General features: G+C 43.5%; 1 protein-coding gene and 1 pseudogene across 11 annotated transcripts in view; both read right to left on the bottom strand.

Annotated features, from left to right (window-relative positions):
- The window catches only part of LOC147354434 (uncharacterized), a 39,933-nt gene extending 28,512 nt beyond the window's left edge, over positions 1-11,421 (bottom strand). For 4 of the 11 annotated variants that reach the window (XM_086353812.1, XM_086353806.1, XM_086353814.1 and 1 more), the window contains exons 1-2: positions 4,040-4,106; positions 1,543-1,601 (exon numbers count right to left, since the gene is read on the bottom strand). The gene's annotated coding sequence lies outside the window, so the exon portion shown is untranslated. Of the gene's footprint in view, positions 1-1,542; positions 1,612-3,701; positions 3,773-4,039; positions 4,107-9,985; positions 10,725-11,208 lie in introns of those variants that run through there. The other 7 variants (XM_086353813.1, XM_086353807.1, XM_086353816.1 and 4 more) reach the window with 5 other exon arrangements.
- Positions 11,422-12,082: 661 nt separating this feature from the next.
- On the bottom strand, positions 12,083-12,391 carry LOC147354433 (bolA-like protein 3 pseudogene; annotated as a pseudogene).
- Between the last annotated feature and the right edge of the window lie 11,149 nt (positions 12,392-23,540).

Below are 23,540 nucleotides of genomic sequence, written 5' to 3'. Positions count from 1 at the left end.
CCTCGGACAATTCATTTCCGAGTGTTAGACAAGAGCCCAGTTTCGGGCCCTGGCAGGGGTCCCCCTTCCTGCAATAGTTGCTCAAACTCCTGCTACTGCTGCAGCTTCTTCCAACTATTATTTGGGGCCCCTGGATCAGACATCTTCGGTATGAGGGTTAGGAGAATATGTTGCCTCACCAATTTAGGGACAATGCCCCTTGTCAGCTTGAAAGCAGTTATGGAACGAGAACGATGCCCCTTTTCCCTAGGCAACATAATTCTTCTAAAAGAAAAGGGGGCAATGAGACGGTAACAGGCAGGAAAGCCAGGGGTCTCCAAATGGAGGAAATAGGCTGCAAGTGTCAGACATTTTTATCTCTCTTAAGTGGCAGGAGGAAACAAACTAGCAGTATTTTTTTCCTTCTCTATACAAATTTAAAAGGAGGTTTCTCTTAAAATACTGTGTTGCCATAATGACACCTGGTTTCACCTGAAGTTAACTATTCTCAAACCTTGAGTTAACCAATGCATTTTTCTTATGGAAATGTTTGTCTTAAGCTATGTTAATAGACTATGCATTTACCCCAGACTCTGTCTTCAAGTTGGTTCTGCCTAATGGCTCAGAACCTACTTCACAAACCAGTATGTTGTACTCAGATACTGTTCCCCTAATCTATGTAAACAAAACTATTTGTATGGTAATCTGACCTTCTACAAGATTCAAGTTAATCATTTTATGGCCTGGGATGAATCATCTGGTGCCAAGATTATTCCAAAATGCATCTTATGGACCAGGGGCCTGGTGCCATTCTGAGTTTTAAAACATTCCTTTCCTTCATTAACAGACTGCTACTGACTATAATGGCACCCCACTCCAGTACTCTTGCCTGGAAATCCCATGGATGGTGGAGCCTGGTAGGCTGCTGTCCATGGGGTCGCTAAGAGTCTAAGAGTCGGACATGACTGAGAGACTTCACTTTCCCTTTTCACGTTCATGCACTGGAGAAGGAAACGGCAACCCACTCCAGTATTCTTGCCTGGAGAATCCCAGGGTCAGAGGAGCCTATTGGGCTGCCGTCTATGGGGTCGCACAGAGTCGGACACGACTGACACGACTTAGCAGCAGTAGCAGAAGCCCCCCCATTCTGAACCCTCTGCCACCTCCCTCCTCACCAGATCTCTCTGGGTTGTTCCAGAGCACTGGCTTTGGGTGCCCTGCTTTGTGCATCGAACTTGCACTGATTATTCTATTTTACATATGGTAATTTACATGTTTCAATGCTATTCTCTCAAATCATCCCACCCTCACCTTCTCCCACTGAGTCCAAAAGTCTGTTCTTTACATCTGTGTCTCCCTTTGTTGCCCTGCATGTAGGGTCACTGGTACCATCTTTCTAAATTCCATATATATGCATTAATATACAGTATTTCTCTTTCTCTTTCTGACTCATTTCACTCTGTATAATAGGCTCTAGGTTCATCTACCTCATTAGAACTGATAAACGAGGTGACATTTTTGCTAAGTATGCCACAAAATAGTCTAAGATGATTTACTACTTACCAAAGAAAATTTCAAATGTATGAGATGAAGGGAAGAAAGCACTCAGGCAAGGAATGAATCTGAAAAAAACTTGAAACAAAAAACTGAATTATTTTTAATCTAAAAATCTGGTCAAAGTTTAAAAAAATGTGGAGAATAATCATATTTAGAAAAGGATGATACGAGTAGAATACTGGTAACTAACAAAGCTTATTTCTAAAGTTAAAAATGATTACAGAAACTGAATGAATGAAGACCTATTCCAAACTACAAAAAGCACCATACATAAAGAAAGGAGAAAATGTGAATCCGTTTAAAAAAAAAAAAAAGTGTTACTTTAAAAACGCTACCCAACAATGATACAGTGGATAAGAATCTGCTTGACAATGCAGGGGACATGGGTTCTATCCCTGGTTCAGGAAGATCCCACAAGTACAAGCAACTAAGGCTGTGCACAACTACTGAGCCTGTGCTTTAGAACCTGGGAGCCACAACTCCTGAGCCCAGGGCACAGAACCGAAGACACACAGCCAAGAAATTAATTAAAAAAAAAAAGCTACCACAGGGTGACACTCTAGAGTCAGTCATTTCTTGCCCCAGGTCTCTTCTTCCTTGACCTCTATCTTATGATAGGACAAGGGAAGGGGGTCACTCACAACTCAGTGAATCAAGCCACTGCCCCAGGCTCAACAGGGTTTGCAAATGAAAGTCATCGTCTGCCACAAGTAATAAAAAAAGACACAAGCCTTATAGACAGGAGTTTTGAAATTCTCAGCCTCCTCTGTATAACTAAAAAAATCATCTGTAACCAAACAACTGGCCACACCTGGATCGAGCTTATCCCTCTGTTCACCAGTCTCCTTATTTAATCTGGGTCTCGGTGTCTCTTTTTCTCCCCCTCTGCTCTCCTGCTGTTCCTGTCCTATTTCCTGCCTCTCACGTGTCCTGTCCCAGGCTGCTGCAATTCGTTCCCCCTAGAAACGCTCTCTCTCCAACCATCCTGAGCTTTTCAAAAATCCATACCTATGTCTGCCTCTTTCTTCCCCCATTTCGGCTCCCTCTCTGCGCTCCAGATTACTCCCCTTCTCTCGCTGTGACTCTCTCTTCCTCCCCACTCTCTGGGAGGCCATGTGGCTATGCTTCCTTCCAGCCCCTTTCTTCCTCTGCTCCTTACCTCTTTCTCTGCCAGCACTATGAAACCGGCTACCTCGGATTGAGACGTGAACCCTTGTGGCGGGACTCCAACCGGGTGAAAACACAACTCGGGACTGTAACCCAAGAGGCCTGGACTCAAACCCGGCCAAAACCCAGTTAGGGACTCTCCACGTCTGATGTCCTCATCGCCCTTCGCCTCCCTGCTCCCATCACTGATACAGGGCAGTTCTCCCTATGCTGTTTTCCAATCCCTGGAAATCTGGCTTTCTAATTTATTAATACTTCTCTATTTTACTCACTTGGCTATTTTCAAGGCTTAACCTCTTTGACATGACTATCCCTTTGCAAATCCCTCAGCCATTCTCACGGAGAAGGCAATGGCAACCCACTTCAGTACTCTTGCCTGGAAAATCCCATGGACAGAGGAGCCTGGTAGGCTACAGTCCATGGCTAAGATTCGGACACGACTGAGCGACTTCACTTTCCCTTTTCACTTCCATGCATTGGAGAAGGAAATGGCAACCCATTCCAGTGTTCTTGCCTGGAGAATCCCATGGATCGGGGAGCCTGGTGGGCTGCCGACTATGGGGTCGCACAGGGTCGGACAGTACTGAAGCGACTTAGCAGCAGCAGCAGCAGCCATTCTCAGTTTTCCTATTGGTTCTCCGTGATGCTTTTCTCCTCAGTTGCAGTCATTTCTCTCAGTCCTTCTGACTCTGCTTCTCCTGATCCTCCTGCCTCCTGAATTTACTGAGTGGGCGACAGAACGAGACGCCCCCGGACCGGAAGATCACCTTTTCCGACCGAGCTCAACTGGGCATGGAACAGCACTGGCTGTCACATGGCTGGCCCAGGTCACCTACCCTATGCAGAGTGAGGGGACGGGCTGACAGGAAAGGGGCCTGCTGCGGGGCAGAAGGACCGGCCTCAGGAGACTCGAGGACAGATGGCCTGGGAGGGAGGGGCCTCAGGAGCGGGGCGGGCTCTCCGGAATCCCGGGACCGGGGAGAGGGCGCGCGGCCTACCTGGGCTCTGCCTCCAGCAGTGGAGAAGGCGACGCGGCGGGCGCGACTCCAATTCGCGAGAGAGGGCTTTACTTCGCAAGGCCAAAGGTTAAAAAAGGGTTTTAAGCAGGAAAATGTCGCCTGAGGCGGTGTCTACGGGGACCGAGGGCCGAAACCGCCTCAGCAACACTTAAAACCCAAACGAAAAGATAACTGGGCCGCAACGGCAGCGGTAGCGTTTTTTCGGTGCCGAGCACCGGGTGCCAGGGTTTTCAGGTCGCTGGCAATTCCCACACCACGAGGACGAGTGAGGGGGGCGGAGGTGGGGATTGGCGGGGTGGCGGGCTCTGCAGACTTACTCTAGAAGGAAGCTTAGGCGCCGCTTCGGGACCTCGTCTCCGCGCTCTCCAACTTCCGGCTCTGTGTGAAAGGGCTTTTGGTATTAGAGCCGCGGCTTCCGACCAGGGGCGGGGCGAGCACCCGCTGTGCTCAGAATTAGTGGGAGGGGCGGGCCGCGGAGCGGGGTGGGGCCTGTTACCTGGACAGCATTAAGTTACCTTCTGTAACACTGCTCAGGTAAAAGCTTCAAGTTGTGTCGGAAGCCAAGATACTTCCTCTTAAGACTAAAAGGGCTTATTCTCAATAAAAAGCTGTTTTCCACAGCATGTTGTGCTCAGATCCTGCTAGTGAGGCTGAAGCAATTCAGGGATCTGGGAACTTGGGCAGTTTTAACAAACAAGAATGGGACTAGTCTCTATATTACAAATACAAAACTCTGCCTGGGTAGAAATGGGCTATTCCCTACTCACACCCTACAAAACAGCAAACAGCATAGTGCTGAGTTCAACAAACTCAGGATCAGTACCTGGGTGTCTGAGATGGAGGACTTACAGGATGTGATCATTTGGGTCACTAACCACAGCCTTTTAAGAGCAAGACACTTTAAATGATTATAAACTGTGTTATTGTTTCTTTTATCCAACGTGTTTTAATTATTTCCCTTTCTAAACCCAACTCTTTGAACAGTGACATACAGGGGGTTGTATAAGCAACGCTTACAATGACAAATATCATTGTGTAAGTTTAAGCTACAGAGAAAAATTAACTGATAGTATACTGTGAAACGATTATCACAATAAGTTTGCCTAGCATCCATAATTTCATATAGATAACCTAAAAATGATTCTTGACAGTGGATTCACCAATGATTTATCAGATACAACACCAAAAGCTCACGCCAACAAAATAAAAAGAGGTAAATTGCACACATCCTAATTATCAAATATTGTGCAGTAAACCATCCTCAGCAGTGAAAAAAACATGTACACTATAATACAAAAAAAATTGCCAATCATATATTCAATAATAGTTTAACATCAAAAATACATAAAAAAAAACTCTAAAAAGTACTGATCACCAATTCCACCATAGGGGTGGGGGAGCTTTCTTAACCAACCATCCCACATGTTGCAAATAAAATACAAAGAGTAACATAAAATAGAAACTTAATGACAAAAATAAAAGACAATCTTTTATAATGCATAAAAATATTAAAAAAGGAAAGTAGCTATGCCTTGAAAAAAAAACAAACGATGGTTCATCACTGAAGTTATCACTCCACGACATAAGCTCTGTCATTCAGTTGCTACAAACTTAAGTGTGGAGGCAGAATGATCAATAGCACCCAGGTGACAAGCATGCAGCATCAACAACAGTTTAGTCAACAGCCTCACAAATGTGAGGGTGTGAACCTGGACAATACCCTTGTCAGGAGAAGTTCCTACACCTCTTGTTGAGGCTCAGAGGGCATGGTGATAGTACACGTGAACAACACTATCACAGTGCCCTTCACTCAGGCTTTTCTGACATCACTCAAAGCCAGAAAAAGATGTACAGGTCAAGGTCTTCAGATACTTTCTCATATCACAGAACACGCTGACCACTATACTAAGTAGCTTCAAGTGGTAATTCTGTATGCAGCACGAAAATATTACAACCAATAAGGGAAAGTATTTTTCCTTAAAAATTTTCTCTTACCCAGTAAACCCACAGAGAGTTTTACCACAGAGGTAAACCCACACCACAGAGAGTCCATGAGGAGCTGCCCCTTAAACACAGGCGGATTACCACAGCAAAGAAACTGGACATGACTTCAGACCCTAGAGCCACATATTTCAAAATCAAACTTAAAAGAAAAAATTATACAAACTAAGGAGAAAGCAAAGTCAGGAAGAGTCTACACTCCCAGACTAGACAGACCATTACAAAAGCGGAAAACTATGACATGTGGGGGTCTCATATCCTAAGACCTTGAGATGGGACTATTTGGTCCACCCAGAGACGCCAAGCTAAGAGCCTGAAAGATTCCCACATTTTCCCTTTGTTGGACTGCTCTCCTTACAGTTTTCCTAAGTAATAGGCACAGAAGATCCAATCCACCAACCTATTCCACACACCCTGACATGTATGGCAGCACAAGGAGAACAGCAGAAATGGCTGAGGGATCTCAAGAGGCAGACAGGGACTGAGACAGTTCCATACAGGTTCTGAGGTGCCAGATAAAATCAAAGAGCAGCCAGTACTTTCCCATTTTCTGATTATACCTTCCAAATATGACAACTGTGAAGAAAGCAGCACCGGATCAGGGGTTAGATGCTTAGGCCATCAGCTCTGATCTATGTGGACTAAGAATTGAGTAGCCAATAGATCCAAGCCCACAACGAGAAGAGGGCGTAAGGCAGCCCAGTAAGGCAGCCCACCTCATGCTCCTCACACTCAAGACCAACCAGCTCACAGCAGGGAGATGATGAGTATTGTGGATACAAACCTTGCCTTTGTGTCTGATGGAGCTGCAGCACCACTGGTGGGTGAAAGAATACATGATACATGTTGAAGGACAGGCTGAGAACTCGGGGAAAGGTTAAGCTTCCTCTGGGAATTTAATAAACAAACTTCTCTTTGGCCAAAGATCTGAGAGAGTCAATTCCTAGGCAGGTTGATAAGACTAGGGTACCTGAGGAGGAGAAAGGGGTCTCGGGCTCTCGAGGAGGATAGAGAGCGATCTGGAATTCCCAAGGAGGAGAAAAGGACAACCTTTGTTCTTTAAGCCCAGAGCTGATGATTACACAACAAAATAACTCAGCTTAAACTCTGTATTAAGCGGAGACATTTACTTTGCCAACAAAGGTCCGTCTAGTCAAGGCTATGGTTTTTCCAGTAGTCATGTATGGATGTGAGAGTTGGACTGTGAAGAAAGCTGAGTGCTGAAGAATTGATGCTTTTGAACTGTGGTGTTGCAGAAGACTCTTGAGAGTCCTTTGGACTGCAAGGAGATCCAATCAGTCCATTCTAAAGGAGATCAGTCCTGGGTGTTCTTTGGAAGGAATGATGCTAAAGCTGAAACTCCAGTACTTTGGCCACCTCATGCGAAAAGTTGACTCATTGGAAAAGACTCTGACACTGGAAGGGGTTGGGGGCAGGAGGAGAAGGGGACGACAGAGGATGAGATGGCTGGATGGCATCACTGACTCGATGGACGTGAGTCTGAGTGAACTCCGGGAATTGGTGATAGACAGGGAGGGCGGGCGTGCCTCAATTCATGGGGTCGAAAAGAGTCAGACTTGACTGAGTGACTGAACTGAACTGAAAGTAATGTAACAACAATGTATCCTGCTTGAGGACATGTTTCTCCTTCTTGAGAACCTTCTGATTAATCCTGTCATCTTGAAATGTAAATTCTAGGCATGGGTCTGGTAAGACCTTTACAACGTTGAGACATTCTTTTGACTTACTGTAATAACTAATTGAGAAAGTATATAGCTCCCTTGCTAAGACTATCGAGGGGGGGCATTCTCCATCCCCCTTCTGATGTCTATGTCAGAAGCTTTCTCTGTCTCATTTCATACTTTAATAAAACTCTGCTACACAAAAGCTCTTGAGTGATCAAGCCTGGTCCCTGGTCCCAAAGCTATATCTACTTCTTCGGAGATCATGAATTTGATGTTGTTCACCGTAAGCTATCACCTCTATGGTACATTACAAGAGGTTTCCAACCACTATTAATGTTGTGCTTTCCTCTCTGCCCTGAGATCTCATCTCTGTTCGCACTTTTGATACATTCCCGTCCATTTCGGGGTTTTGTTTCATTTTCAAAACAAGTATCTCAAACTAAAATATATGATGTATGAAAAGAGCACACCTAACATTGTTTTCAGTGGTGAAAGACTGAAAACTTTTCCTCTGAGATCGGGAAGAAGGATGAGCACTCTGCATCACTGTTCAACAAAGGACTAAAACTCCTAACCAGAGCAATTAGACAAGAAAAAGAAATCAAAGCTTCCCAAAGGGAAAATTAGAAAGTTATCTTCTTCCCTAGAGGACAAGATCTTTTATGCATAAACTATAGATTCCACACAGACACACACACACAAAAAACCCTGCCACATCAAAGAGCAATTTTAGCAAACTTGCAGGATAAAAAAATCAACGTGCAAATCAGCTGCATTTCTGTACACAATGAACAATGTTAAAAGAAAATCACATAACAATTTTATTTACTATTGTATTAAAAATGGGTGAAATATTTAGGAATAATTCACCAAGGAGGTGAAACATATACACTGAAAACTACTTGTTGCTGCTGCTGCTGCTGCTGCTGCTGCTGCTAAGTCGCTTCAGTCGTGTCCGACTCTGTGCGACCCCATAGACGGCAGCCCGCCAGGCTCCCCCGTCCCTGGGATTCTCCAGGCAAGAACACCGGAGTGGGTTGCCATTTCCTTCTCCAATGCATGAAAGTGAAAGGTGAAAGTGAAGTCGCTCAGTCGTGTCTGACTCCTATCGACCCCATGGATTGCAGCCTATCAGGCTCCTCCGTCCATGGGATTTTCCAAGCAAGAGTACTGGAGTGTGGTGCCATTTAACCATTTCTAAAAGAAACCCAAAATAAACAAATAAATCTAGTAGTCATGGGCTGGAAATCTCAGTACTCTATATTTCCAAGTTACTCAAAGTGCTCCACAGATTTAATGAATTCATTATGAAACTTACAATAGAAATGTTTGCAGAAATAGAAAAAACTTGTCAGAAGTCATAAAGAATCTCAAGGGGACCACAAACTGCAAAAATACTCTTCAATAAGTACAAAGATGCAAGATGAAGGCCACCCTTTTTAAAATTTCAAGCCATATCACAATATAATCCAGATGGTGTAGTACTGGCATAAACACGGATTTATACACCAAGGGAACAGAAGAGAATGCTCAGAAACAACGATTTGCATATATTTAAAATCTAATGACAAGGATGCTAAGAAAACCCAGTGGGAAAAAAGACAGTTGCCATAACAAATGGTGAATCTATGGGTTAAACAATGAAGAGGAAACCTCACCTGCATCAAAAGTAAAAACATCTCTGTGCCAAACCACAAAATGAACACCGTGAAAAGACAAAATCTGAAGAATGAAGGCAATGAAAGTGAATTTCAAGCTTTCAGAGATTTAGATTCATGTCACAGTTTCAAACAGATGATGGAATAGCACACCATCTATCACTGATACCTGATTCTGAACTTTCCATCCCATTTCCAATCAAGATTTTGAAGTCAGTGACTCACTCACTTAGCTTCAATTACGTTAGAACAAATTTCCCTTTTTAGGTCTACTTCCAGATTTTACCAGGTACTGTGCAGTGGTGGCACCCCACTCCAGTACTGTTGCTTGGAAAATCCCATGGATGGAGGAGTCTGGTAGGCTGCAGTCCATGGGGTCGCTAAGAGTCAGACATGACTGAGCAACTTCACTTTCCCTTTTCACTTTCATGCATTGGAGAAGGAAATGGCAACCCACTCCAGTGTTCTTGCCTGGAGAATCCCAGAGACGGGGGAGCCTGGCGGGCTGACATCTATGGGGTCGCACAGAGTCCGACACGACTGAAGCGACTTAGCAGCAGCAGCAGGGCATGTTAATACCTGACTTCCACCCACAGCTTCTTAATCCTGATTGACAGAGAGCAGACTGCACATCCAGAAAGATCCGAGACAATCCCTGCTGCCCAACAGCACTGAGACCCCTTCTCAAGCCTGTAGGTGAGAAGCCCTGCCCAGGATGGTGCCCTCCACACAAGGTCCAGGCCACTGGGTCATGGGGAGATGGGATCCAAGTGGAGACGACAGGCCCTGAGGGAAGTTCCCTGGTGAGTGTGCATGTACAGCTGTCAGGAAGGATACTTCAGAGTCAGAGATGATTAGTAAGTCCAAAGAAAGGATTCAGGGAGGACAGACTGAAAATCAACTGAGAATATGATTTTACCTGAGAAAGAGCCATTCCTGTTTTCTTTCCTTTTTTCCTCCTCTTCCCAGCTTCTTCCTCAGACAATGTAAGTTTTTAGAAGTTGATCTTGCAAGTGGAAAACAGGCTGCTTAAGGCTTAGAATCAACATCCCCCCTTCGTTTGCCACAACCACAAAAACAGGAAGACCTCACTATGTGGAACAGTCCTTTGGTGTCCACTGCCTCAGGTGGGATGCTGTTTCTGCCCTCCTATTTCTTCCCTCACATCTGTCCTGCTCCCCTCTGCAACTTGTTCTCCTCTTGCTGCTCTTCTCCCCACCCCCACCCTTCTAATTGTCCTAAATATCTACACATTCGTCTCTTTCTCCAACTCTGCTCCCTTTCTGCCTTCTTGTCACACGCCTTCTCTCCCTGTTACACTCCCACTCTGGGGCACTCCAGGTGTCTAGGCTCACTTCCTTCTCTTCTAGTCAACACCTATCCCTGTTTCTCTCCTAGGATCACAACTGTCAGCCCTCCTACCGCAGACGCAGGGCCCCTGTCTCCTTGTCTCCAACTCCTGGAGATCCCACGCCTTTGTCCATTATTCTTTCACCCACCCGCTACTTTAAGGGCTAACTCTTATTTCATTTTACCATCCCTTTGCAACTGCCTCAGCCATCCTGGGCGACCCCGTCGGTTCTCTCATTGTTTTCCACTTCTGAGTTTGGCCTTTCACTCTCAGTCACTGCTTCTTCTGATCCCCCTCGCCCACGTATCTACAAAAATGATGAGTAAATGAAACGCCCGCCTATCAAAAGAGCACATTTTCCAACGAGACAGACTCGTTACGGATAAACACTGGGTGTCACACGTCCAGCCCAGGGGTGAGGAAAAGGGACTGACCAGGAAGGGAGGCCTGCGGGGCAGAATGATGGGCCTCAGGAGAGGCGAGGACAGAGAGGCTGGGAGCGAAGGGGGTCTCGGGCTGGGCGGGCTCTCCAGAATCGCAGGACAGGGGAGAGGACGCGGCTTCTCCGGGAGCGGGGCTGTCGACGCGACCTCCAGGGGCCGACAGGGTGAGGCGGTGGAGGTGGGCGTGCCCGAATCCCCCTCGCGCCCGGGGACTTTACAAGGCACAGGCGTAGGTACTAACGGTTAAGTTTTAAGCAGGAAAATATCCCCGAAAGGCGGTGTCTCTGGAGCCGAAGGCCGAAAAGCAAAAGGCAAGGACAAGCCTCAGAGCGATTTCGAATACTCGACCTGTAACCGCGGCCTCTGGGTTTATTTGGGGCGGACAGCGGGGTATTGGGATATAACTTTCGCATAACCAGCGGGACGCAGAAGATGGGCGTAGCGAGGGCGGGTTGGACGGCTAAGTGCGCAGCACACGTTTACACTAGGAGAAGAAAACTCAAGTGCCCCCAGGCGACCTTCTCTCGCGGCCTTCCGCTTCCGCAGGAAAGTGCGCACGCGTGGATTCCGAGGCGGAATTTCCGGGTCGTGGGTTGGGCGGATTGCTCCAGGCGAGGGGCGGGGCGAGGAGCGTCCTGGTCTACAGCGAGAGCAAGGCGGGGCAAGGTGCAGGGAGGTATTTAGGACGATGAGATGGCTGGATGGCATCACTGACTGGATGGACTTGAGTCTGGGTGAACTCCGGGAGTTGGTGATGGACAGGGAGGCCTGGCGTGCTGCGATTCATGGGGTCGCAAAGAATCGGACACGACTGAGCGACTGAACTGAACTGAATTGATGCCCCATAAATTACAGCCTGTTTTTTAGTTGCCTTTAACATCTAAATAGATAGCATATTCTTCTATAATTACAATATGGAAATGACTGTGAACAAAATAAACTTTTTGTCATATGTTGAGGAAAGAAAGGTGGTAGTAGTGAAAGTCCCTCAGTCGTGTCCGACACTGCGACCCCATGGTCTGTACAGTCCATGGAATTCTCCAGGCCAGAATCCTGGAGTGGGTAGTCTTTCCCTTCTGCGTGGGATCTTCCCAAGACAGGGATCTAACCCAGGTCTCCCGCATTGCAGGCGGATTCTTTACCAGCTGAGCCACAAGGGAAGCCCTCGTTAGTAAGATATATGCAGTGTTTTAGCAACAACATCTAAGCAGCCAGGGTATGGTCAGTGTTTGGCGACAGACTTAATCTGCAATCCGTGCCTATCTTTGATTTCTTCCTTTAGTGCCTGTTGGCTGCTAGACAGTTCTCTTCTCCTTAAATTCTTCCGATTTAATTTGAACTTTATACATTCCCCTACAGCCTCCTGGAAATTTTGAGGATTTGGGTCACTTTGCACTCAACCTCCGGATGCGAGGAAAACATGCACTGCGCACAGTGGAGAAGAGGAAGCTGACTGGTTCCTTGGACCAGAGGCGCTGCTGTGGCGGGGCTCCACGCTGCCATGCCTGCAGAGGCGGCCGGCCTTCCCAGGTCGCTGTGTCACCCCGTTACACTTTTAAGACAAAAGCTTATAACTTTGTAGACCAGTATGTTGGAAACTAGGATCTGTCCTCCTAACAAGTAGAAAAGTTTCAATAAAGATTTTATTTTCCTTTTTAAAATTTTTTGAAATTACGAAAGTATGACAACACATTTACATGAGGCTTTGAAAATAGTTACAGACAGTTCCACTATGTATTACAATTTTTAAGTAGACAAATTAAGATTTTTAGTTGGAGTTTCAGTATTAAACTCTCAAAAATTAATAGAATGGACAGGAAAATAGGATATACTAGACCTGAAAAGAATTGTGAACCAATTCAACATAATTAAGGCTTATACAATTTTCACACAAGAGCAGGATACAAATTTATTCAAGTTCCCATAGACTATTAACCAGGAGACACTGGAACATGACGTAAAACAAGGTGCAAAAGTTTCATGGCCTAAATAAAGAGTGTTGAAATCATACAGAGCCTATTCTCTTATTACTGTGAAACTATGTGAGAAGTTAAAACCAAAAGGTATCTGAAAATAACCCACATATTTTCAAGTGCAATAAATAAATAAATGTTTTTGTCAGCAGGTTCTTGTCTGCTCCTGGCAATTCAGGGGTTGGGAACCTGAGTCTCCAAAGAGTTCCTGTAGGGCAGTAATGAGATGCAGAACATTTCCTGCCATTAGAATAATTTAACCATCTTAAGAAAATAAGAAAATTTTCTGGATTTCTCTCTGTACTGCAAACTAAAATAAGAAATACAAAACTATCCCTGGAGAAAATGTGCCATTTTACAGTGACATCCTGTATAACAACTTTTCCTCTTTGTTCTTCATTCAGCTGGAAGGCCAAACTCCACATGGCTCAGTTCCAGAGACACAAGGTCAAAACCTACAGTCTGAGACTGGAGGACTAAGGTATGTGATGGGAACTTCCGTCAGTACCATTTTTTGTTTTTATTTTGAAATTGACAAAGTTTACTAACCATTACTTTAAAAAGAGCAATTTTCGTTGATCAGTTGCTAAGTCGAATCTGACTCTGCAACTCCATGAACTGCAGCACACCAGGCTTCCCTGTCCTTCACTATTTCCCAGGGTTTTCTCAAACTTGTGTTCATTGAGTGGGTAATGCCATCCAACCATCTCATCCTCTGTCGCCCTCTTCTCCTGCCCACAGTCTTTCCCAGCATCAGGGTCTTTTTCATTGAGTCCGCTCTTTGCATCATGTGGCCAAAAAGAGCAATACATCTTTAAAAATTGATGAAAGCCACATTGTTCCTTTAGTTCACATTCTAAGCTTCTACTGCTCTCCACACAACAGGCCAATAATTGAGAGACAAGTTGCTGGGGCAGGAATAACGACTTTATTCAGAAAGTCAGCAAACCGAAAATATGGTGGACTGTACCCCCAAAACCATCTTATCCGAGTTAGAACTCAGTCCCCTTTTATACTAAAAGAGGAGGGAGTAAAGTCAAGTCAAATTCCTTTGAACCTAAGGAATCAAACAGTTAAGTAACAGAGCATAAAAGTCCATCAATAAGAGTTCCCTGAGAAACCTCAAATAACATCAAGGAATTTGAAGAGCAATGGAAGGCCATAAAAGATCATTGTATAGGGTCACTCCTCAACCCCTCCCTCCACACAATATCAGTAATCTTATTACTATTTAAATCATTCCTGTGCTGGGTAGAAAAAATTTAAGGCTACATAATATATTTAAGATATAATTTCAACTGTTAAAAAGTACAAAGCTTATTTATGAGATGATGTTTTGTAATAAAACCATGGAGTTGCATATCCATGCACACATGCATGCATATGTAAATACACAATTGACTGAAATGAAGAGTTGCCTCTTGACAGATTTTTAAATCATTTTCTCATTATCACTTTTAGTCATATGTATTTCAGCATCTCTGGGGCCATGAAAATGAGTCAACTGTACTTAAGTTTGTCAATATTACATTTTTTTTAAAGCTTGTTTATTTATTTAGGTTGTGCTGGTCTTTGTTACTTTGTGTGGCTTTTTCTAGTTGCACTGAGCAGGAGATACTCTGTAGTTGTGGTGAGTGGGCTTCTCATTGCAATGGCATCTTTTGTTACAGAGAACAGGTTGTAGGTGAACTGCAGGCACAAGGCTTCTGTAGTTGCAACACATGGGGTCTGCAGTTTTGGCTCACAGACTCTCGAGCATGAGCTCAGTAGCTGTGGTGGATGGGCTTAGTTCCTCCCAGGCATGCGGAATCTTCTCAGACCAGGGAGATCAAACCCATATCCCCTGCATTGGCAGGCACATTCTTATCCACTGTACCAACAGGGACGTCTCAACTCTAATACCATATTAGTTTAAAAAAAAGTGGTAGACATATAAAAAACACATATAGAATACTTTGAGTCCTATCTCTATAAAATACCTGTATTCAAAAATAATATGAGGGCATCTCTCCTGGCGCAATGGTAAAGAATCCACCCGCAAATGTGGAAGACATGGGTTCTGCCCCAGGATAATGCCACATGCCTCGGGGCAACTAAGACCAAGTGACACAACTACTGAGCCTGTGCTGTAATGCCCAAGAGCCCAAACTACTAGGCCCACGTGCTGAAACTACTGAAGCCCAAGATTCATATAGCCCATGCTCTGCAACAAGACACAACAAGAATCCTATGCACCACGACTAGACAACAGCTCCCACTGCTGGCAACTAGAGAAAAGACCAAGCAGCAACAAAAACCCAGCACACTAATTAAATAATTTTTCTAAAAAAATGATTTTATCCACAGTAAATTTTAGGTATGTAGTTATTAACAAAAATCAAAGTTTATTGGTTACTTCCACAATAAACAATGAACCAAGGTTAGTAAAGTTGGGGACTTCCCTGGCAGTCCCATGGTTAAGACCTCGCACTTCCATTTCGGGAGTTTCAGGTTCAATCCATACTCAGGGCACTAAGATTCTGCAAGCTGCACCATGTGACAAAGAATATAAAAAAAAAAAAAAAAAATCAGTAAACTTGGATTTCATAGTGAAAAATAGATGATGGAATGAAAAGCCCCCTAGCCCTGAGGTCTCTTTCTGAACTTTCCATTCCATTCTCAAACACCAAGATTTTCAAGGGGGTCCTTAAATGTACTATAAATACTCAGGACTGATTTCCCCTTATTGGCCTCTTTTCCAGATTTTACCACGTATTGTGAGTGTTAATACCTGATGTCCACGTGTAGCTTCTTTATTCTGGTTGACAGAGAGCAGACAGTGCATTCAGATGGGCCCTAAGCAAACTTCCTGCCCAACAGCACTGAGACCCCCATCTCCAACCCGTGGGTGAGAAGCCCTGCCCAGGACGGTGCCCAGGGGAGCCTCCTCACAAGGTCCAGGTCACCAGGTCATGGGGAGACGGGATCTAAGTGGAGATGACAGGCCCTCAGAGAAGGCCCCCGGTGAGTGTGCATGTGCAGGAGACAGACAGGATACTCCAGTCAGATTCAATTAGCAAGTCCAGAGAAGGGCATTTCAGGAAGGACAGATGGGGAATCAACTCAGAATATGACACCTGAGAAAGAGCCATTCCTGACTCTTTTTCTCCCTTCTTCCAGGTTTTTTCTCAGGCATCCTGCAGAGGTTGATACTGAAAGTTGAAAACTTGCTGTTTAATACCTACAATCAACATTCCCCTTTCCTGAGCCCCAACTACACGTGCAGGGAAGCTCTCCATGGAGAACAGACAGTCCTCTGTGCCCACTGTCTCAGGAGGGACTCAGGACAGTCAATTCCGGCACAGAGACCAACAGAGGAGCTTTCCCACACTTTCCCTCGGATCACACTCCCCTCCTGGTGAAGCCTCACGTACCCAGCAGCAGGGGGCACCTCCGCTGACGCCACGATCCCCTTCAGGTCACACAGCAGGCCCTGGTCCATCCCCACTCAGAGCAGAGTGGCCTCCTCATCCCTGGGGCTGTTCTGTCTCAGAAGTGGAGCCTAAGAGCCTTGGTTCTCAGTGTAGGATCCAGATCAGATTTGTTGCACTGTGAACATACCTGGGACTAGGACCCACACAAGTATCTGAGGATGTCTGATAGGGCAGGGGGTACCATACATGGTTTTGCAAAATGCTTCATGGATCTCATGGGAAACATGGGTTGAACACCATTAAAGGTGGCGAACCCAGCCCACCTCCTACTTTCTTCTTTTCCAGCCTTACTGAGATAGAACTAATGAAATGGATATGTGTATACTTATCATGAATGATGTGACCATTTGACAGATGTATACACTGTGAAATATTTATCACAATCCAGTCAACACATCCATCAACTCCCAGTTTCCAAGTTTTGTATGGTGAGAACTCTTAAGATTTACTCTACTGGCAAATTTAAAGTATGTAGTAACAGAAGAATTTACTACAGTTAGAATGCTGCACATAGCTCCCCAGAACTTACTCATTTTACAACTCAAAGTTCATACATGAACATATTTCCATCTATAGATTGCTTTGGGTAGAATACTCATTTTCACTATACTGATTCTTCCAATCCACGAACATGGTATATTGCTCCATCTATTTGTGTCATCTTTCTTTCACTAGTGTTTATAATTTTGTACACATAAGTCTTTTTCTTTAGGTGAATTTATTCATAAGTACTTTATTCTTTTCATTGCAATGGTGAATGGGATTGTTTCCTTGGTTTCTCTTTTTTCATTTTTAGTATATAGGAATGCAAGAGATTTCTGAGTATTAATTTTATATCCTGCAACTTTACTATATTCATTGATTAGCTCTAGTAATTTTCTGGTGGTATCTTTAGGGTTTTCTATGTAGAGGATCGTGTCATCTGCAAACAGTAAGAATTTTACTTCTTTTCCAATCTGGATTCCTTTTATTTCTTTTTCTTCTCTGACTGCTAGGACTTCCAAAACTTTGTTGAATAGTTGTGGTGAGAGTGGGCACCCTTGTCTTCTTCCTGAAGAAGTTAGATAGAGGAAATAGCATGCACAACTTTTGTGTGGTTTCTTTGAAAGACATATATTTTTAAGTCTAATACACTCTGATGTCTTGAGAAAGCCCTTGCCTACACAGTTCATGACTTCTCTTCAATATGGACTCTTATTGCTTAATACTTCAACTCAAGGTGAAACTTTTTCCACTCCGATTGCATCTGTAAGGCATTGGTCTAGTATCGTCCCCAAACTTTGCTGTTTAAGAAAATTCCTTCCTACAAACACATTTGTGTGGCTTGTCTCCAGGATATATATTCCTACATACCTAGAGAGTGAGTAGTAATTGTAAAAACTGCCATAGTCATTGCATTTCTAAGTATAAAGTATTTGATAAATCCTGAGTTTAAGGCAGCACCTAAAAGCCTTGCCACATTACATACACTTGTAAGGATCTCCCTAGTATGGATCATCTGATGATTAGTGAGATATGAGCCCTGAGTGAAGGTTTTACACATTCATTATCAGTCGTAAGCTTTTCCTTCAGAATGACTTCTTTATGGAATCTTAAATTGAGACTGTTGTCTATAAGCTTTCTATAAGACTGTTGTCAAGACACACTCATTACATCAACATAGCTTCTATGTATTAGAGTATGAATTTTCTCATGAAGCCTAAATGGAAACACCTGACAAAAGCCTTATGACAATGAATACATTTGTAAGGTCTCTTGCGTATGGATCCCCTGATGTCTTTTTAGGCCTGAGTGCTACCTGATGCATTTGCCCCACTTATTACATTTCCTTTCTCTGGATTATGAATTCCCCGATCATGTGACTAATGAGACAATACAATACAAGTTGTATTGAAGCAGTGGTCACATATATTACATTTACATCCTTTCTTTCATGTACAGGTTATCTTATGGTCCCCTTAAGATTTACTGCACTCTAAATGTATGGCTTCTTTCCAGTATTATTTTTTTTTTCACGATTTGCAAGGTTTGAATGCCTTCTAAAACATTTGCCACAATAACTACATGGGTAAGATCTCAGAATTCATTACATGATGGTTAGTTAGTTCTGAACTCAGAATCCAAAGCTTTGCCACACCCACTGTATTCGTGCAGTTTTCCTACAGTTTGACTTTTCTGAAGGTCAAAAGGATGATATACTTTACTGCATTTATTACATCTGTAAGGTTTCACTCCAGTATGGATTCACTGATTATCTGCAAAATGATTCCTGTGACTGAAGGCTTTGACATATAAATTACATTTATATCGTTTTCCCTAATGGTCAGTTACAGATAAATGTGCAATGAAAGCTCTGCCACACTAATTATATTTGCATGATTTCTCTCTAGTATGAGTTCTCTGATGAACTACAAGCCAGAAATCCGACTAAAGGCTTTGTCACACACGTTACATTTGTAAGGTTTCTCTCCAGTATCAATTCTCTGATGACTTCCAAAGTTTGCATTTTGAGTAAAGGACCAGCCACAAACATCACATTTATATAGTTTCTCTCCAGTATTAATGCTCCGATGAACTACAACATTTGCACTTTCACTAAAGGTTTGCCACATATATCACATTTATATGGTTTCTCTCCAGTAGATAGACAGAGAGCCTGATGAACTATGGATAGAGGTTCATAACACTGTACAGCAGACAGGAATCAAGACTATCTCCAGGAAAAAGAAATGGAAAAAAGCAAAATGGCTGTCTGAGGAGGCCTTACAAATAGCTGTGGAAAGAAGGGAAGCAAAAAGCAAAGGAGAAAAGGAAAGATATACCCATTGGAATGCAGAGTTCCAAAGAATAGCAAGGAGAGATAAAAAAAAAAAAGCCTTCCTCAGTGATCAATGCAAAGAAATAGAGGAAAAGAATAGAATGGGAAGGACTAGAGATATCTTCAAGAAACTTAGAGATACCAAGGGAAGATTTCATGCAAAGATGGGCTCAATAAAGGACAGAAATGGTAGGGACCTAACAGAAGCAGAAGAGGTGGCAAGAATACACAGAAGAACTGTACAAAAAAGATTTTCACGACCCAGATAATCACGATGGTGTGATCACTCACCTAGAGCCAGACATCCTGGAATGTGAAGTCAAGTGGGCCTTAGGAAGCATCACTATGAACAAAGCTAGTGGAGGTGATGGATTTCCAGTTGAGCCATTTCAAATCCTGAAAGATGATGCTGTGAAAGTGCTGCACTCAATATGCCAGCAAATTTGGAAAACAGCAATGGCCACAGGACTGGAAAAGGTCAGTTTTCATTCCAATCTCAAAGAAAGGCACTGCCAAAGAATGTTTAAGCTATGCACAATTGTCCTCATCTCACACACTAGCAAAGTAATGCTCAAAATTCTCCAAGCCAGGCTTCAAGAGGACATGAACCATGAACTTCCAGATGTTCAAGCTCTGTTTTAAAAAGGCAGAAGAACCAGAGACCAGCTTGCCAACATCCGATGGATCATTGAAAAAGCAAGAGATTTCCATAAAAGCATCTACTTCTGCTTTATTGACTATGCTAAAGCCTTTGACTGTATGGATCACAGCAAATTGTGGGAGAATTCTGAAAGAGATGGGAATACCAGACCGCCTGACCTGCCTCTTGAGAAATCTGTATGCAGGTCAGGAAGCAACAGTTAGAACTGGACATGGGACAACAGACTGGTTCCAAATAGGAAAAGGAGTACATCAAGGCTGTATATTGTCATCCTACTTTAACTTATATGCTGAGTACATCACGTGAAACATCAGGCTGGATGAAGCACAAGCTGGAATCAAGATTGCCGGGAGAAATATCAATAACCTCAGATACACAGATAACACCACACATATGGCAGAAAGTGAAGAAAAACTAAAGAGCCTCTTGATGAAAGTGAGAGTGAAAAAAACTGGCCTAAAACTCAATATTCAGAAAACTAATATCATGGCATCCAGTCCCATCACTTCATGGCAAATAGATGGGGAAACAATGAAAACAGTGCCTGACTTTATTTTGGGGGGCTCCAAAATCACTGAAGAATGTGACTGCAGCCATGAAATTAAAAGATGCTTGCTCCTTGGAAGAAATGCTATGACCAACCTAGACAGCATATTAAAAAGCAGGGACATTACATCGCCAATAGTGGTCTGTCTAGTCAAAGAGAGACATGACTACGGTTTTTCCAGTAGTCATGTATGGATGTCAGAGTTGGACTATAAAAAAAGCTGAGCGCTGAAGAATTGATGCTTTTGAACTGTGGTGTTGGAGAAGACTGTTGAGAGTCTTTTGGACTGCAAGGAGATCCAACCAGTCCACCCTAAAGGAAATCAGTCCTCAATATTCATTGGAAGGACTGATGCTGAAACTGAAATTCCAATATTTTGGCCACCTGATGCAAAGGACTGACTCATTGGTAAAGACCGTGATGCTGGGAAAAATTGAAGGCAAGAGGAGAAGGGGACGACAGAGGATGAGATGGTTGGATGGCATCACCGACTTGATGGACATGAGTTTGAGTAAGCTCTGGGAGTTGGTGATGGACAGGGAAGCCTGGCATGCTGCAGTCCATGGGGTCACAAAGAGTTGGACACGACTGAGCGATTGAACTGAACTGATACGTGGAATCTGAAAAAATGATACCAATGAACTCATTTACAAAACAGAAACATCTCACTGTATAGCACAGGGAACTCTACTCAATGTCATGTGGGCCTGGATGGGTCAGGAGTTTGGGGGAAGAATGAATACATATATATGTATGGGAGTCCCTCGATTGTCATTTATCCCGACCCCTTAAAAGACTGAATCTTCTTGGAACCCAGCAGAACCCTGCACTCATCCCCACCCCACCCCCAAGTACAAAGGCCCCTCCATGTCTTCTCTTTTCTAAACATTTTTACTGGAGTATAGTTGATTCACAATATTGTGTTAGTTTCAGGCGTACAACAAATTCAATGTTTCACACATCCCACACTTTGTTAGATTCCTCCCCCCATAGCTCATTAGAGAGTATTGAGTAGAATTTACTGTCCTATACAGTAGGTCACTGTTATCTACTTTATATATACTAGTATGTATGTGTCAATCCCAATCTCCCAGTTTATCCCTCCACACCTCACTCCCTGATAACCATGTTTGTTTTGTATGTCTATACCTCTATTCTGGTTTTGTAGTAAGTTCATTTGTACCCTTTGTTTAGATTCCACAGATAAATGAAACCCTAGATTTGTCTTTCTCTTCTGTCTCTTGTTGATAAAAAAGCTGAAGTCTCCCAGACTTCCCTGAGGCACAAAAGAAAGACTCAAGCATCTAATAAATAGGACAAAGGAACCACAGACAGTATCTGATGCACATTTCTGAGTTCTTTTAAAAAATATTTATTTGACTGCATTGGGTCTCAGTTGTGGCACATGGTATCTTTGGTGTGGCATGTGGGATCTTTTGTTTTGGTGTGCCAGTTTAGTTGTCGTGTGGCATGTGGGATCTCAGTTTCATGATCAGGGCTGGAACCTATGTCCCCTGCATTGGAAGGGAAATTAAATTCCTAACCACTGGACCACAAGGGAAGTCCTACATTTCTGAGTTTTACAGATACGTAACTGCCACCAGAGGGAAAAGGCCAACTGCATGATGACCCGACTGCACCCATGCCATAAAGTGCTTCATCTTGAGCCAGTACCGAGTCTGTGCCTAGGGCAGTTCCCAGAACTGGCCTTAAGAGAAGTGGATTAACACTACTGTTCATAATAGTCTGTATCTTTGGGGGAAGCAAAATAATCGTATCTTGTTCTGCCTGTGAACGTAAAGAGGCATGCACACCTGGTGGTAAAGAGATGCTACACAATAGCTGGGACATGAAAGCAACCCAGATGTCCATCAACAGATGAATGGATAAAGAAAATGTGGTACATGAATACAGTGGAATTGGAGCTGGAGTCAGTTGAAGTGAGGTGGATGAACCTCTCCTCCATTCCTGTCTCTGCGACCTAATAGCAGTGGCCGTCTGCACGGGTCAGTCTGTGAGACCTGGTCTCCTCCTTTGGGTGGCCTGAGGAGACTGAGGGTCAGTTGGGTTGGATGCTGGCTACCTAAGGGATGACAGCTGGGAAGGATGAGGGAACATGGCCCTGAAGGAACTGCCAACTGAGATGTGCCTCCACTTGGTCAGGACTGGGACCTTGAAGAGTGAAAGTTGTGCATTGGGACTTTGTCCTTTCTGTTCAGGACAGAGAATAACATTCATCTGGTAGAGAGGTACAGGAACATCATTACCTGACCATGACCGGACCTCAAGAACAAAGGCTCTGACACTGAGAAGTCTCCAACAACTAACCATGCCCATCCCTCACCTTTTGCATTAAAGGGACCTGCTGAAAGCTTTCAGTAACTCTGGGGTTCTTAGGGCATGAGCCACCCATCTCCTTGTACGAATTTGTAATAAACCTTTCTCTGGTCCAAACTCTTTATGTTTAGTATTGATGAGTTTCACTGTACGTTGGGCACACGACTTGTGATTTTTGTAACAAGACCATTGTGAAAGGTCTGTATTGAATGAATAAGATCAAAAGATTTCAAACTTCAAGTTTAAAGTCAAAGTAGTCTTTTCAAGAAAATTTAATTATTTAAATACACACTGGAGATAATGAAACATTTCCACACAAGTCCTTGTTCCCAGGATAATTGTGTCATGAGTTTTAACATATTTTGACTTTGAATTATTCTGCAGTATATAGTATCTCAGACGAATCTCAAAAAAACTGAAGACCTAGTTATTCCCAGTATAGTTTCCTCTGAAATATGGTCCATTGGGAAAACTGGTTAAGAAATTTACCACATACTTTTTAAAATATTCTCCCCAATATGAATTATTTGGTGCGTCCTGAGGACACACTGTTTCTTAAAGGTATTTTCACATTAAGTATATCTGTGTATTTTCTGTCCTGCATTAATTCTCTCATTATGCCAAAGGCACGGACATTTGAAGCTTTACAACATTCATTACAGTTGTAAGGGTGCTCTCAAATATAAATCCTCTGATGCTCCAGTTTTCATCTTTGGGTAAAACCACTAGTGTTGCACCCTTTTTTTGCCATAGAGTCCAGTTATTTTTAAACATGGCTGTTCATTAGAAATACATCTGGAGAATGGCATTGAAACATGTATAATATCATGTATGAAACGAGTCACCAGTCCAGGTTCGATGCACGATACTG

The sequence above is a fragment of the Bos grunniens genome, chromosome 18, assembly GCF_055505025.1.
Source record: "Bos grunniens cultivar Pamir isolate PY7600 chromosome 18, Bosgru_T2T1.0, whole genome shotgun sequence".
Lineage (NCBI taxonomy): Eukaryota > Metazoa > Chordata > Mammalia > Artiodactyla > Bovidae > Bos > Bos grunniens.
This window is presented reverse-complemented; position numbering and strand designations above follow the sequence as displayed.